A 17,363-nucleotide genomic window follows, 5' to 3' on the forward strand; every position below is an offset into this window, starting at 1 on the left:
CACTGCCGGGCTGTGGGCACAGAGCAGGCAGGAGGGCCTGCGGCAGAGCAGTGGGCGCAGAGCACCGGCCTGGGGATGGGAGGGGGGAGCCCTGGGCCACAGCTGAAGGGCCTCGACCAGCATGAGGGGAGATCCCAGCCCAAGGGGGGCAGGGGGTGGCGTGTCAACCTCCAGCCTGCCCTGGGGCTTAGGACCTGAAGGGTCTGCCCTGTTCTCCTGCCTGCCCTCCGTCCCCAGCAGCCCCTGAGAGCTGGGCTGGCTCCTTGGCTGGGTCTCGGCACCGCACTGGAGCTCCCCCTTCCATGGGCACTCGGGGGTGAGAGGACCTGGGACAGGGCCTAGGTGATGGGGTCAGGGGAAGCGTGCTGAGAAGCTCCATTCATTCATTTCTGCAAACCACAGTTGCACTTGCTGAATATAGGTACAGAGGTCTCCTACTTTGGAGTTAAAGGCCCAGGTGAGAGGGTGGGCCTGGGGGTGGCAGGAACTGGGTGGGGAGGTGCAGATTTGCTTAGAAGCCAGCAACCCAGTAACTCGTGTGCACCCCCTTGTCTCCGAGCCCTGGCACTCTCCTTCCGACCAGCCTCCATCCCATCCCCATCAGGACAGGAGCCAGTGAGGCCTGGTGGGCAGACTCTTTTGGCAGAAGTTGGAAAGAGCCGACCCTTCCCCCGAACTCCCACTCCTGTTTGGCCTTCTCTAGGCCACAATCCCCTTCACCATTTTCTCTGTCCCACGCGTCCTGGGCTCTGTGTTTGCTCGCTGTGTCTCTCCTACACTGTTGCCCCCAGACTCTGGGGCAGTCATCGCACAGGAATGGAAGCCCCATCCCATCACACCTAGTGGGCTCACAGCCCAGGGCCCCCGGGCCCCACCCCCCTGCAGCCTTCCCTGCAGCGGAAGCAGCTGAAGCGTGGCTGCAGGAGCATCAGAGGCCCCGGGACTGGAACAGTTTGGCCGGGGCTGGCCCTCCCCTCGTGCCCCCGGTGTAGGAGGTCTGGGGAGAGGAAGCTGAATCTCCACTTGGCTCTCAGGGCTCCAAAGCTGAGCTCCAGGCTTCTTTAAATTGGTCCTCCCGCTGTGCTCCCCATCTCAAGAAGCAGCATGCCCTGCCCCCGCCAGGCGCTCAGGCCCAAACCCCAGCACCACCTTGACCCCTCACTTTCACATCCAAACCATCAGCAAATCCTCTTGGCCCCAAAGTCAGTATCTCCCAATTCCAAGGACTTCTCGCCAGCTTCCGACATTACTGCCTTGCTCTGAGTCCCTATCTTCCATCACTGGGGTGGTGGGGGGCTGCAGCTGCCTGCCAGCAGGTGCCCCCTGTAGTACACGCTCCCCCTTGCCTCCCCCAGCAGCCAGGGATCTTTTGAAACCCAAGTCAGGTCACACCTCACCTCTTCTCACACCCTGCAGTGGTTCCTGTCTCACTCGATGGGGGGAAGTCACAGGCCCCCCTCTGACCTACAAGCTGCCATGTGTCTGCATCACCTCCCAGTCAGCCTCCCTGACTTCAGCCTTCCCCCTCACTCGCTCTGCTCCAGCCACGTGGCCCCCTTGTTCCTCAACCCTGGCAGCTGTGCTTCGCCCCAGGGCCTTTGCACCGGCTGTTCCCGTGGCCTGAACACTCTTCCTCCAGATATCTGCATGGCGCCCTCCATTACCTCCTTCAGGACTCTGCTCAAATGCCACCTTCTAAGAACGGCCTTCTCCGACCAGCCTGTGTAAAACAGAACCACTCCTTAGCCCCCACCATCCCTCCCTGTCCCCTGTTCTTCCCCAGAGCTTTGGTCACCTTCTAATACACTTGATCATTTACTTTTTCGTCCAGTTTCTTGTCTTGCCAGCCCTTTAGAGTGTCAGCTCTTTGGGGCACAGGGGTTTCCAGCTTGCTCACACTGTAGCACGGAAGTGAGTGAGTGAAGTTGCTCAGTCGTGTCCGATTCTTTGCGACCCCATGGACTGTAGCCTACCAGGCTCCTCTGTCCATGGGATTTTCTAGGCAATAGTACTGAAGTGGGTTGCCATTTCCTTCTCCAGGGGAACCTTCCCGACCCAGGTTTCGAACCCAGGTTTCCCACATTGTAGGCAGATGCTTTGCCATCTGAGCCACCAGAGCTGCACAGAAAGGATCAGGGCTGCAATTAAAGCCATGAGTCTTTGGTTCAGTGGCTGGCCCCCTTGCCTCTGCAGGGTAACGAGGAGGTGGGTTTCAGCCTCACAAGGGAAGGGATGCAATGCCCACTGCCCACCCCGCCCCCCGGGGACTGGGCAGTTGCCCCAGGGCATCGAGTGGGACAAGATGTCCTTCAAGGACTGAGTGTGCTTCTTGCCTTTCTCTGGCCCAGCCATGGCCGGGAGAGCTCTCCTCAGCTAGGAAGGGGCAGAGAGCGAGCTGCGTGCCCTCCACCCCTGGTGCTGCTCGGGGTGGAGGGTCCCTCCTTCCTGGTCAGAGTTCCATGCCTTCGGGAAAACCTGCGGTGCATGCCCCAGGAGTATCACTCCCAGAGGGGGCAGAGCTGGTTCCTGCCCCTCCAGGCTGGAGATGCGGAGGGCTCGGGACAGGACACACCTTGTCAGGACAGAGCGTCTGCCTGTGGGATAAGTTGTCTCAAGGAGACGCACCCACAGCAGAGAGGATGGGGCCCTGTCTTCCCACCAGCTCCCACCCCGTCTGTGGAGCCTGAGTCAGGGCTGTGATTATAGTGGGTCACTGGGAGGTGGTCCCTGGAAACACTGAGTGTGTGGAGGTGAGGCAGGAATCGTTCTTGATTAAGCAGGTTCCCACTGTGGGCAGCGGCAGCTCCATCCAGCGGGCCCCTCAGAGAAGCAGTGTAGGACGCGCCCCAGACGAGCCCCCAGGAAGGCAGGGAGCCGGGGTGTGTGTCTACCAGGTCAGCTGGTCATTACCTGAGGCTGCCCCAACTTCCCTCTTTCCTACTTGCTTTTCTTTAACTGTTGTTATCCTTAATCATCTGATGAGCGATATTTATCCACTGCTTGGTCTCCTGCCTGCGCTGCAGTGTAGGCCCTGTGCGGGAAGCCTGGTCTCCTTCCCTGCCGAGCCTGCAGCACCCACAACGGGCTTCCAGGCTCCCTAGAGATAGGCAGGCCTAATGAGATGTCGCCCCACCCGCTTGGCCTGGGAGCTGGGCACTCGGAGCAGAAGGGAGGGCCTGGGGCCTGGTGGGGCTGGAGGAAGAGGGGAAAGGCTGGGGAGGGTGAGGTGCTGAAGTCTGGGGTCTGAGGAGCGGCAGGGAGGGGAGGCCAGGCACGGGCGGCTGGGGTGGGTCCCTTCCACCCTTCCCCTGGGGTGAGCCCACCCATTTCCTTCAGCTCCATGTCTCTCGGGGGTCTGCCTTCCTCAGTCTCCCCATTTGCTTCCACCCCTTTCCTGCCTCCCCACCTTGGGGTTTATAGTTTCTGTAGGCAGGCCCTCTGGGGACTGTCTGGGGCACCCACCTCATAGGAGATGGAGGTTGGGTAGTCTGGGTTTTAGATCCAAAGAAAAGAAGGCCAGACAAAGCCAGGTCTGGGACCTTCTCTTCCCCACCTGGAGACCTGGGGTTCTAGATGAAGCCCAATCGTCTCCTGGAAAGCAATCTTAGCTGGGCTGCTGTAACAGACCACCACAGACTGGGTGATTTAAACAGCAGACCCTGATTTCTCACAGTCTGGAGGCTGGAAGGCCGATATCGATGTCGGGGCCCTGGTGAGACCTGTCTTCCAGGCTTGTCGATGGTGGCCTTCCCGCTGTGTCCTCACCCAGCCCCGTGCTCTGCTGGAGCCCGGGGAGAGGGCGCGGCCCTCCCTTCCTCCTCTTAGCTTGGACTCCGATCCTGTTGGATTAGGACCTCACCCCCGTGAACTCATTTAACTTTAATCACCTCCTGAAAGCCTGTCTCCAGATGCAGTCACTTCGCGGGGACAGAGCATCACCGTATAAATTTTGAGGCGGACACAGTTCAGTCCCTAGCAGAAGTCTACGGGGATGTTAGTCCATAGAGGTGAGATGGAGAGGAGAAGGCATCTGGGGAGATGCTTCCCTGTGGCTTAGAGGGTAAAGAATCCGCCTGCGATGTGGGAGACTTGGGTTTTGTCCCTGGGTGGCGAAGATCCCCTGGAGAAGGGAAAGGCTACCCACTCCTGTATTCTGGCCTGGAAAATCCCCACGGACAGAGGAGCCTGGCGGGCTACAGTCCATGGGGTCGCAAAGACTCAGACACGACTGAGGGACTAACACCAGGGAGATTACCCAGACAGCCTCCTGTTTTAAAAGCTCTGACGCTCTGGGAAGTATGGGTAATAATACCCACAGTAATAACGCTGAACTCACACCAACTCCATGGGGTTGGGGGTAGCATCACCTCCATTTTGCAGATGAGGAAACTGAGGCACAAAGCGTTTAAGCCGTTTGCCAAAGTCACACCATCCGTAAAGTGGCAAAGCTGGGATTTGAACCCGCTCGCCCTGTCCGGCCCCGAGGCAGGGCCTGTAACCAACCTGCTCTTGGTGCTGACCTGGGGGAGAGCAAGCTGCCTCCTGAGACAGCGAGGCATGGTTGATGGCTGGCGTTGTCGAGGAGCCGCACCAGGGTGTGGGATGAGGTGGGCCTCAAGGCAAGCCGGACAGTTTTGGGGAGAGACGATTGTGGGAAGGAGGATGGCGTGCACCCCAGGCAGCAGGGAAGGTGCGAACAGAACCCGGAGTCAGCTTGGGGATGGTGTCACAGGGAGGGCCGGAAGGGGAGCATGTTCCAGCTGACCTGGACCCTTCCTGCTGCCTCGGAAGCCCCAGCAGGGCCTGGTGAGGGTCCTTGTGTGGCCCCAGGCCAGGCACAGTGAACTCGTCCATGTCTGGGTGAGCTGAGGGTTGGGGAACTGTGGGAACGTTTGTGGAAGCTGAGGCCCACCCTGGGTGAGGGCATGTAGCTCTGGTTTCCTGGGGCCCCGCCCAGGTTTGAGCTGAGCTGGTCTCTTAGGCCAGGAGTGCTGGGGTGACACCCGTGGAATGACTCTGGACCGGGCACCAGGGCAGGGAGGGGCAGGGGAGGGACTCACCCCTGGGCCTGCGTCTGACCCTGCCTTCTCCCTGCTGTGTGACCTTGGACATGTTTGTATTATTATTAGTCCATAGAGGTGAGACGGAGAGGAGAAGGCATCCGGGGAGATGCTTCCCTGTGGCTCAGAGGGTAAAGAATCCGCCTGCGATGTGGGAGACTTGGGTTTTGTCCCTGGGTGGCGAAGATCCCCTGGAGAAGGGAAAGGCTACCCACTCCCGTATTAAAATTATTACCCATGTCTCAGAGAAGGCAGAGAAGTCACCACCTATTTCAATGTGTTTTTTTAATTAAAAAAAATTATTTATTTTAATTGGAGGCTAATTACTTTACAGTATTGAGGTGGTTTTGCCATCCATCGACATGAATCAGCCACGGGTGTACAGGTGTCCCCCATCCTGAACCCCCTCCCGCCTCCCTCCCCACCCCATCCCTCTGGGTTGTCCCAGAGCACCAGCTTTGAGTGCCCTGCTTCGTGCATGGAACTTGCACTGGTCATCTGCTTTACATATGGTAATAGACATGTTTCGGTGCTGTTCTCTCATATCGTCCCACCTTTGCCTTCTCCCACATCCTCTAAAAGTCTGTTCTTTAAAACGGTGTCTCTTTTGCTGTCTTGCATATGGGGTCGTCGTTACCGTCTTTCTAAATTCCACATATGTGTGTTAATATACTGTATTGGTGTTTCTCTTTCTGACTTAACTTCACTTTGTATAATAGGCTCCAGTTTCGTCTGCCTCATTAGAACTGACTCAAATGCATCCTTTTCTGTAGCTGAGTAATATTCTATTGTATACATTTTGGGGTTGTTATGATTCATTTATATATTTAATGGGTTGTTACGAGGATTAGAAATAGAGTGTATGAAGAGATTGGCACACAGTAGGCACTCAAAAATGGTTGTGGTTGATATGAAGGAAGAGTGAAGCGGGGGGTGACCGGCTGAGAATATTGACACCTATTCTGACTGTACTTCGGACCCCTAAGGAGGGAGGGCACCACCCAAAGGGAAGAATCATCACGGGGAATCAAGGAGGGAGAGACCGTGGAACTGGACCCGGAGGGTTGACCAGAAGGAGAGGAAGGGGGCCAGAGACAGAGGACGGGAGGGATCTGGGACCTCCGCTCTTGTGGGAGGATGCCGGCTCCTGGTTGCGTCTTCATCATTTATTGGACATCGGCTGTGTGCAGGTGACTGTTTGATGCTTGAGTACAGAATTCAGTGTTTCTGCTATTTACTGAACAAATGTTGCAAAAGGGTGACATTTTTTTCATTCATTCAGTAAATAAGTATTGTGCACTTACTGTGTGCCAGGCACTGCCCTGGATGTTGGTAAAATATAGCAGAGAGTCAGACAAAATCACTAGGCTTACAGAGTTAATGTTCTAAGTGGGAGAGGAAGACAGTAAGCACGATGACTACTGTGATGAGAGGCTGTCGCATGGTAACAAGTGTTATGCAGACTGCAAAAGTGAGGAGGAAAGGGAGCAAAGAGGAGAGCCGGGGTGGAAAGAGTTTAGAGTTGAAATGGGGGGAGGTCAGGACATTCGAGCAGAACTGGAAATCTGGGGGTGGGGGTGGGGAACCATTCCTAGCAGGTGCAAAGGCCCTGGGGTTAGAACAGCAAGGAGGTCAGTAGAGCTGGAGGAGATAAAGAATGGTAGGAGGTGAGGCCAGAGGGGCGAGGGGAGGGCCAGCAGGTCACGCAGGGCCTCCTGGCAAGGAACTAGACTCCTCAGCGGAAGTGGGGAGCCCTGGGAGGAACGTGAGTAGTGCACTGGAAGAATCAGATTTAGCTTTTACCAGTTTCCTTCTGTCTGATGCCTGGGGAACAGACCAGGGTTGGGGGGAGACAAGCAGGGTCAGAGGCAGGAGGACCAGTGAAGAGGCTACTGTAGGCAGGTGGAGGCGCTGGGACCAGGGTGATTGAGAGTAAAGCTCAGGACCTGCTGCTGGGCCGGGTAGAGGGTGGGAGGAGAAAGCGGAGCTGGATGACTCCAAGGGCTGTGGTTATTAGTGGCTAAAGCCGTTCAAGTCCACACCGAGCCGTCCACACCAGGCCTGCCCTCCCCACTCCACCCCCGAGGCTCATGTCTAACTCTTCTATCCCTTCTCCAAGTCAGGGGTTCAGGGAACATGACCACAGCCTCTGCCCTCAAGGTCTTTTAAAGGCAGCTAGCGGTGGGCTTGGGGCCTGAGGGGGGACACCTTTCGCCCTGGGGCTCCTTTCTCTCTAAAGGTGAGGTCAAGGGCAGCATTGAAAGTTCAGATTTTCACAGGGGTCTGTGGTTTTCAAAAAGCTTACTGCCCTTTTATCATTTGATCTTTGAAGACTCAAGTATTGTTTTCTCATCATATGAGTTCGAAAACTGGGATCCCCGTGGCGCAACCTGGCTGAGACCTCACTGGTCAGCAGTCAAGCTGGGGCCAGAGCCCCTCAGCCTGATGCCGCACCTGTGCCAAGGGCTGCACCATCCTTGTGGGTGGAAAAGGCCTGGCACCTTCCCTGGCTCCACAGAGAGGTTAGTGTTGGTGTTAGACACACCGCTCAGTCGCGTCCGACTCTTTGTGACCCCATGGATCACAGCCTGCCAGGTTCCTCTGTCCGTGGGATTCTCCAGGCAAGAATCCTGGAGTGGTTTGTCATTCCCTTCTCCAGGGGATCTTCTCGACCCAGGGATCAAACCTGGGTCTCCTGCATTGCAGACAGAGAGGGCCCACCCTGAAAAGGGACCCGCACTCCCATTCTAGCAACAGAGGTGACCAGTCAGTAGTGAGAGCTGGCAGGCTCCTGGAGTCAGATCTCAGCCCCTGGGCGCTCGTCTGCACCATGGGGGTGACGACAACCCCCGCCTTCCAGGACTGCGGTGGGGGTTAGAGCCGTCCAGACGTGCAAACAGGCCTTGGCCCCAAGTCTGCTCCACAAATGCCAACTGTTGTCATTAGGGATAAAGGCTTTCTGGGCCTCACAGCTTTACAGCCACAGTGAGAAAGGTCAGATGGGCGCTGTGCCCGTATGATGGGCTGAGGAGCCCTGAGTGCGGATGGCGCTCACCCACCGGGAGCAGCGGATTCTGGCCACAACGGCTTCTTGACCTGAGAGATGCCGCGCTCCATGGCAGCAGCCCCTGACCGCCGTTCAGGGAGGCCCCGGCGTTTGCCAGAGTGAGGCCGCCCGCTTGCACCCTGGGTGAAGGTGTGACGCTGATTTGGAGGAAGCAGGGGCGAGTTGGGGTGGTGTGTCTGGCCACGCGGTGCTGGGGGCTCCCATGCCTCCTCCCACTTCCCCGTCCTGATGCTGCCTGCCTGGCCTCCTGGGCCGCCTCTGCGGGTCTGCGCCGGGGTTAGACTGGGCTGGACCCTCTCCTCTGTCTCATCTAATCCTTGAGTCTGGTTGCATCGTTCCCATTTGCCAGCAAGGCCCAGTAAGGCCATGTAAATTGCCTGGCATCACACAGCAACTTGGTGGCAGAGCAGGGACCCCAAGGCTAGAACTATTTCCACTGCACATTCTACATCAGCCAGGAGCCAGGAGACCCTGCCTGTACCCAGGGTGGGACCACAGCCAGCTCCACCCGCCCTGGATTGGACAGGGGGAGAGTGGCCTCTGCTCTCATGCATTCCCTCCTAGCCTGACTTGCCAAGTCTTGACTGCTGTCCCCTCCCTCCACGCTTCAAGGACACCATCGTCCTGGCTCCCAGCTTACTCAGCTCTCCTCTAACACCTGGATCCTGGAGGCTTTTTTTTTTTAATTGTAGGATAATTGCTTTACAATATTGTGTTGGTTTCTGCCATACATCAACATGAATTAGTCATAGGTGTATATATATGTCCCCTTCCTCCTGAACCTCCCTCCCACCCCATCCCACCCCCTAGGTTGTCACAGGGCTCCCTGAGTCATACAGCACATTCCCACTGGCTATCTGTTTGACATTTGTAGTGTATATGTTTCCATGCTACCCTCTCCTTCCCCTCCAGTGTCCACAAGTCTCTTCTCCATGTCTGTACCTCCCTTGCAAGGCTGGAGGCTTTTTAAAAAGAATATGCAGTTTATGCAAGGCAAAACCTAAAAGGCACAAGAAGACCCATGGTGAAAATGCCTGCTCCCATCCCCCAGCCACCCAGTTCCCCGAAGGCAACCACCATTACTCAGCTTTCCAAAAATACGCTCTGCTCCTATATTTCCCCCCATAAAAATTGAAGCATCCAGGCACACAGTGCCAAACCTGGCTCGTTTTGCTTTAGTGACATGGCTTGGAGGGTTCTTTCCATTCAAGACCAGAGCGTTCCGTCGCAGGCCTGCATTGTAATTTACTTAACCGGTCCCCTGTGGCCAGGCATTTGGGTTGTTTCCAGCCTTCGGTTCTTATAAGCAGTGCTGCAGTAAACAAATTGGGCGGCTTCAGTTCACCTAGCTAGCTGGAAAGTAGATGCCTAGGGTGCATTTCTCTCCAACAAGGTTGTATTGAGTCCCTTCCCCACCACCAGGGGTGGGTCCAACCGCTCCTAGGACGGATGTCCCTACCCACGACCCCGTCCCTGCCCCCACCTCCAGCTGCTGACAGCTGTACGCGCTGGGATCCCAAAGAGCAGAGCTCAGTGACTCCAAGGGTTCTAGGTGGGCTCTGACCTCAGGATACTTATTTACCTGCCCCGGTTGAGGGTCTTTCATTAAACATGCCTGCCCTTTACTGCTCCAAACCTAAATTCAAAATGTTCTTTATGAAGCGAGTACTGCTTTCTAAGTGAAAAGTGCCAAATTAAGAAGAAAAAAATTCAGACTCATTTCTTTGTCCCTTGATGAATTCAGCTGCCTTCCCGCCCACCCACCGCTGCTGTGCATGAGTGTGGGAAAGTGTGTCTGAGGCTTTGCCAAGGTGAAAGGAACAAGATATATTTAGTGCCTGCGAAGAGTAGGGAGGCAATACTGGGTGGTTACTGGGAAAAGAGCACCAGGCTCTGGACATATGGGGAGGCTGAGGCCCCGGAAGGGGAGGGCCACCCTGCGCTGAAGCCTGTAGAGACTAGCCTGCCCCCGCAGTCCTCACTGGCCAAGGCTCAGAGTGTCCGAGGTGTGCCCTGCTCGAGGTTCACAGCTGCTAATAGGGTTGTTACTGAAAGTGGGGGTCCGGCTGCTTGCCACTCTAAAGCCACTAAAGAGGCAAGGTTGGCGGAAAGTTGGCTTTATTTTGGAGGCTGGCAACCTCGGTAGGAGGGCAGACGCTTGTCCATAGGCCAGCTCCCCGCCACTGACAATCACGGGGCAAGAGCTTTTATAGACGGAGGGAGGGACTACATGCAGAAGCAGTGGGGTCAGCTCTCACAGTCATCCTGAAACTGGTGGTCTAATCAGCGTCATCTTGTTTTTTTATATTCTGTTGGAGTGCAATTGATTTACTGTTGTGCTGTGCGTTTTAGGTGTGCAACACAGTGATCCAGTTGTACATATATTTATTCTTTTTCAGATTCTTCACTCATATTACACAATATTTAGTATAGTTTCCTATGCTCCATGGTAGGTCCTTGTTATTTTTTAAAAAAAAACTATGTATTTTTATTTTATTTTTTAAAATTTGATTCTGTTTTACTTGTTGGCTGTGCGGGGTCTTCATTGCTGCAGGCAGGCTTTTCTCTAGCCATGGCAAGCGGGCACTGTTCTGCCGGCGGTGTTCAGGCTCTAGGGCACATGGGCTCCACAGCCATGGCGCAGACTTAGTTGCTACACGGTGTGTGGAGTCTTCCCGGACCAGGGTTCCAGTCCGTGTCCCCTGCATTGGCAAGTGGGCTCTTAAGCACTGGACTGCCAGAACCTGGTTATCTATTTTATATATAGTAGCGTGTGTATGGTAACCGCAAGCTCCCAATTTATCCTTCCCTCTCATGTTTCCCCTTCGGTAACCTTCAGTTCATTTTAGAACTCTGTGAGTATGCTTTTGTTTTATAAATAAGTTCATTTGTGTAATTTTTTTAAAAATTAGGTCCCACATATGAGTTACGTATTTTTCTTTCTCTGACCTACAGAGCGAGACAATCTCTGGGTCTATGCATGTTGCTGCAAATGGCATTATTTCGTTCTTTTTACGGCTGGGTAGTATTCCGTTGTATATGTATACCACACCTTCTTTATCTGCTCACCTGTTGATGGACATTTTAGTTTGCTCACATGTCCTGACTATTGTGGGTAGTGCTGCAATGAACATTGGGGTGCATGATGTGTTTGAAGTACGGTCTTCTTTGGATATATGCCCAGGAGTGGGATTGCTGGGCCATATGGTAGTTCTGTTTTTAGCTTTTTTAAGGACCCTCCATACTATACTCTAGAGTGGTTATACCAATTCCCACCAGCAGTGTAGGAGGGTTCCCTTGTCTCCATCCACACCCTCTCCAGCATTTATTGTTTGTACTTTTTAATGATGTCCATTCTGACCAGTGTGAGATGATACCTTATTGTGGTTTTGGTTTGCTTTTCTGATAATTAGTGATGTAGAGCATCTTTTTGTGTTCTTTTTGGCCATCTGTATGTCTTCTTTGGAGAAATATCTGTTTTAATCTTCTGCCCATATTTTAATTGGGTTGTTTGTTTTTTGACATAGAGCATCTTGATTGTTTTAAGTACAGTTCATCTTTAGCTTCAGGGTCAGTTTGCTCCCCTCTCGTTGAGGCCAGCTCTTAAAACTGGCAGCTTATAACATGGCTACAGTCGGTCATCCTGTAGTTAACTTCTTCCGCCTGGTGGGGGCTTTAAGTGTCTATAAGACAGCTCACAGGATATGGCTCAGAATATTATCTATAGTCCTTGAGGAGGAACTAATGGTCCTTGACTATGTTTAATGACTTGACCATTATTATTTAGTCTTGTTGAACTTGTTGACTGTTTTCCTTTGTTTCTGCATTTTCTCATTTCTCTGATTAAATTTACTCATTGGTTAAAGTTTTTCCGAAGACAAAAAGCAGGCTGAGGACATGGGGGACAAAGACCATAGGGTTCTGCTCCATTTAAGCACCCCCTTCTCCTTGATACTCCTCAGTCTTGAGGAGGGACAGGTACAGAAAAAGGAAGAGAATAAAGTTTTGGACAAAGAGGTTAATCACAGCTCTGGCAGAGGAAGTCTGTTTTAGCTCCATTTCTGTTGCAGTTTCTCCAGAGCTTTGAGGGAATGGGCTGACAACTGCTATGGAGACTTTCTACTGAAGTGGGGCGGGTGTGAAAGTGAAAGTATTAGTCGCTGCATCATGTCCAGCTCTGCGATCCCATGGGCTGTAGCCACCAGGCTCCTCCGTCCGTGGGATTCTCCAGGCAAGAATACTGGAGTGGGTAGCCATTTCCTTCTCCAGAGGATCTTCTTGACCCAGGGTCTCCTGCATTGCAGGCAGATTCTTTACCATCTGAGCCATCAGGGAAGCCCAAAATGGGGCATCATCCTCCATAATTTTGGGAATGGACACAAAGTTGAAAATAATCTCAACTTCCAGACTTAGCATCCACAGTTTGTATTGTGAAAACATTACCTCTCTCTTTGATTATTTTGTCATAATACCTGGACAAACGTTTGAAAATCAGTAGATGTATTACAATGAGGATGATAATCAAAATGCATCTTTGTATTATTCTCTGAATGTGTTGTTTTCCCCTTAATGGTTAAAGCAGATATACAATGTTTGTTTGTATATCAAACATATATACAGTGTTTGTTTACAAGATATACAGTGAATGTTTCCCCCTTTAATTACAAATCTTTCCATAGAAAGCATTGATAATCAATACATTTTTCCAGCATTGCCAGACGTGGCTCAGTTGCCTGCCCTGGGTCCTTCCAGGTCCCTCGGGGCTAGGCCTACTTTTTGTTTATATGTTGGCCTAGTTATCCATGATGGGGGAAAACTAATCAGATCCACCAAACAAGAACAGAGGCGTGCTGACGGGGAAACATTTGATAGGCTATACATTTTAGCACTGACACTCAGTTGTAACACAAGCATTGAACATAGGCTTTTTGTTGTTGTTGTTCAGTCACTCAGTCATCTCTGACTCTTTGCAACCCCATGAACTGCAACATGCCAGGCCTCCGTCCCTCACCATCTCCCGGAGTTTGCTCAAACTCATGTCCATTGAGTCGGTAATGCCACCCAACCATCTCATCCTCTGTCATCTCCTTCTCCTGCCTTCAGTCTTTCCCAGCATCAGGGTCTTTTCCAATGAGTCGGCTCTTCACATCAGGTGGCCAAAGTACTAAAGCTTCAGCTTCAATATCAGCCCTTCCAGTAGATATTCAGGATTGATATCTTTTAGGATTGACTGGTTTGATCTCCTTGCTGTCCAAGGGACTCTCAAGAGTCTTCTGCACCACTGTTTGAAGGCATCAGTTCTTTGGCACTCAGTCTTTTTTATTGTCCAGCTCTCACATCTGTACATGACTATTGGAAGAAATCATAGCTTTGATTAGATGGACCTTCGTAGGCAAAGTGATATCTCTGCTTTTTAATACACTGTCTAGGTTTGTGATGGCTTTTCTTCCAAGGGACAAGTGTCTTTTAATTTAATGGCTGCAGTCACCATCTGCAGTGATTTTAAAACCCCAAAAAATAAAGACTGTCACTGTTTCCATTGTTTCCCCATCTGTTTGCCATGAAGTGATGGGATCAAAAGCCATGATCTTCGTTTTTTGAATGTTGAATTTTAAGTCAACTTTTTCACTCTCCTCTTTCACTTTCGTCAAGAGGCTCTTTAGTTCTCCTTCACTTTCTGCCATAAAGGGTAGTGTCAGATAACCACATATCTGAGGTTATTGATATTTCTCCCAGCAATCTTGATTCCAGCTTGTGCTTCATCCAATCTGGCATTTCTCATCATGTACTCTGCATATAAGTTAAATAAGCAGGGTGACGATATATAGCTCTGATGTACTCCTTTCCCAATTTTGAACCAGTCCATTTTTCCATGTCTATTTCTAACTGTTGCTTCTTGACCTGCATACAGGTTTCACAGGAAGCAGGTAAGGTGGTCTGGTATTCCCATCTCTAAGAATTTTCCACAGTTTGTTGCGATTCTACACCGTCAAAGGCTTTAGCATAGTCAATGAAGTAGAAGTAGATGTTTTTATGGAATTCTCTAGCTTTTCCTATTATACAGTGGATGTTGGCAATTTGATTTCTGGTTCTTCTGCCTTTTCTAAATCTAGCTTGAACATATGGAAGTTCTTGGTTCACATACTGTTGAAGTCCAGCTTGAAGGATTTTGAGCATTACTTTGCTAGCATGTGAAATGTGTGCAATTGTGTGGTAGTTTGAACTTAAAGCCAGCAGTGATACACATCATAAATAATTGTACTCTATGATAACTCCAGTAGACAATTTTTTCCATCCTGAACATTGGGGTCAAAAATATGGTTTGAAACAAAACAATAACTTTCCATTGTGCGTGCTCAGTAGCGTCCGACTCTCTGCAACCCCACAGACTATAGCCTGCCAGGCTCCTCTGTCTCTGTACCAGCAAAAATACTGGAGTGATCTGCCATTTCCTACTCCAGGGAATCTCCCCGACCCAGGGATTGAACCTGTGTCTCCTGCACTGGCAGGCGGATTCTTTACCACTGACCCATCCGGGAATCCCAGCTTTCCATTAGAATTCTTTAAATTTCTTACCTAGTTCAGCAATATGATCTGAAAGTTATTAAATGTTGTCCATATTATTTAACTTAACCAAATAATCCTAGTTAGAGCTTCCCTGACAGCTCAGCGGGTAAAGAATATTCATGCAGTGCAAAAGACGAAGGAGACGTGGATTCTATCCCTGGGTCAGGAAGATCCCCTGGAAGAGGAAATGGCGACCCATGGACATTCTTGGGTTCTTGTCTGAAAAATCCCATGGACAGAGGAGCCTAGTGGGCTACAGTCTATGGGGTTGCAAAGAATTGAACATGACTGAGCAACTAAGCATGACAAATCCTGGTTACTTCACTATTTCTTCTGAGTGTCTAGGAGACCTTTAGAATACTCAAAGTTAGCTAGAGAAAGAAGCTTGAAGTCTGTTATTCAAAGGAACTCGATATTCTAGGAAAATTTTGGGGAGAACAAAAACCAAATTCTGGTCTTATAGTAGCTTACTATTAATAACAAAGATTCATTTAAATCCAATCTAATCTTAAATCACTCCTGACAGCATACAAAAGTCTTTTCTCCAAGTACCCCCTCCACTTTTCTCTGCAAATCTTTCATCACTTTTTGTTTCCATATGATTCACCCCTTATTTTTCCTCCATCTGGAAACAACTAGCTCTAGGACAAAGCTATTATAATTTTTTCTTTAACAAAAATATCTGCATTCTTTATGCTTTTTCTCATTGACAACAGATACCCTACTTGCTTTACAAACTGAAATGCTTCGTTTTTAGTAGCTTTCATTACATATTTCCGTTTTTAACCTATAAAAACCTTAACAAAGCCAAGAATCAAGTAATTGAACTGTTATACCAGCATTTACTGATTGGCAAACTTAAGAACATTTTCCATAACCTCTAACAACTTACATTTTTCTCATAACCTAATTTCTCTTTAATATGGTACAAGATGCATGTTTAATAAACCCAACATCTTTTGAAGTTCTGCTAATTAACCCAAGGCTGAAGTCTCAGGCAAAGTGGGCTTTGTTTGTATTTCAAGGACATGATGAGAGTTAACTTCAAGTTTTCTCCCAGAAGTATTTTTGTTCTCTCAGAATTTTGTCAGAATTCTGAAAACAGTATTTTATCAAGCTAGCTTACTCTACATATGCAAAAAGAACAAGAATAATTTCAAAATTCTTTTGGAATTTCAAAAGAGTTTCATCTCAACCAATTTTCTCCAGAGGCTAAAGAATACTATTGTCATATATTGTTTAAAAAAATTATCTTTGAGACTTTCAGTTCAGTTCAGTCTCTCTGTCTGACTCTCAGTCTCACTCTTTGCGACCCCATGGACTGCAGCACTCCAGGCTTTCCTGACCATCACCAACTCCCAGAGCTTGCTCAAACTCATGTCCATTGAGTGGATGATGCCATCCAACCATCTCATCCTCTGTCGTCCCCTTCTCCTCCAGCCTTCAGTCTTTCCCAGTATCAGGGTCTTTTCCAAGGAGTCGGTTCTTCGCATCAGGTGGCCAAAGTATTGGAGTTTCAGCTTCAGCGTCAGTCCTTCCAATGAACGTTCAGAACTGATTTCCTTTAGGATGATGGGTTTGATCTCCTAGCAGTCCAAGGGACTCTCAAGAGTCTTCTCCAACACCACAGTTCAAAAGTATCAATTCTTCGGCACTCAGCTTTCTTCACAGTCCAACTCTCACATCCATACATGACCACTGGAAAAACCATAGCCTTGACTAGACGGACCTTTGTTGGCAAGGTAATATCTCTGCTTTTCAATATGCTATCTAGGTTGGTCATAACTTTCCTTCCAAGGAGTAAGCATCTTTTAATTTCATGGCTGCAGTCACCATCTGCAGTGATTTTGGAGCCCAAGAAAATAAAGTCTGCCACTGTTTCCATTGTTTCCCCATCTGTTTGCCATGAAGTGATGGGACCAGATGCCATGATCTTCATAAAATTTTCTGAATATTGAGTTTTAAGCCAACTTTTTCATTCTCCTCTTTCACTTTCATCAAGAGGCTCTTTAGTTCTTCACTTTCTGCCATAAGGGTGATGTCATCTGTGTGTCTGAGGTTATTAATATTTCTCCCGGCAATCTTGATTCCAGCTTGTGCTTCATGCAGCCTGGCACTTCTCATGATGTACTCCGCATATAAATTAAATAAACAGGGTGACAATATACAGCCTTGACATACTCCTTTTCCAAATTGGAACCAGTCTGTTGTTCCATGTCCGGTTCTAACTATTGCTTCTTGACCTGCATACAGGTTTCCTAGGAGGCAGGTAAGGTGGTCTGGTATTCCTGTCTCTTGAAAAATTCTGAGACTTTACTGGTGGTCCAGTGGTTGAGACTCTGTGCTTCCACTCCAGGGGGCACAGGTTTGATTCCTCATTGGGGAACTGGGATCCTATATGCCATGGTGTGGCCAAAAAATTTATCTTTTTCCTAAAAATACAAATTAAAATGAACAAAAAAACTTCATGTTTTTCTTTTAGTAACCTCATTGCTAAAACTTTTCTGTTCACACACACGGAATATGCACTCACACACCAGAAGACAGAACTGTCACAAATCTTCCAAGAGGATGACATGGAGTCCCAAATAAATACTTTCCCAGCACAAATTGTCCTCAGCCTCAGACACGTGTCAGAACCAATTGGCAAAATGTCCAAATAGCAGTTG

At 50.0% G+C, this 17,363-nt stretch overlaps 1 protein-coding gene across 5 annotated transcripts in view; it reads left to right on the forward strand.

The window, feature by feature from the left end:
• The window catches only part of PACSIN1 (protein kinase C and casein kinase substrate in neurons 1), a 67,200-nt gene that overhangs the window by 38,808 nt on the left and 11,029 nt on the right, over positions 1–17,363 (forward strand). The window lies entirely within an intron of this gene.

The sequence above is a fragment of the Bos grunniens genome, chromosome 23 (genome assembly GCF_055505025.1).
Source record: "Bos grunniens cultivar Pamir isolate PY7600 chromosome 23, Bosgru_T2T1.0, whole genome shotgun sequence".
NCBI lineage: Eukaryota > Metazoa > Chordata > Mammalia > Artiodactyla > Bovidae > Bos > Bos grunniens.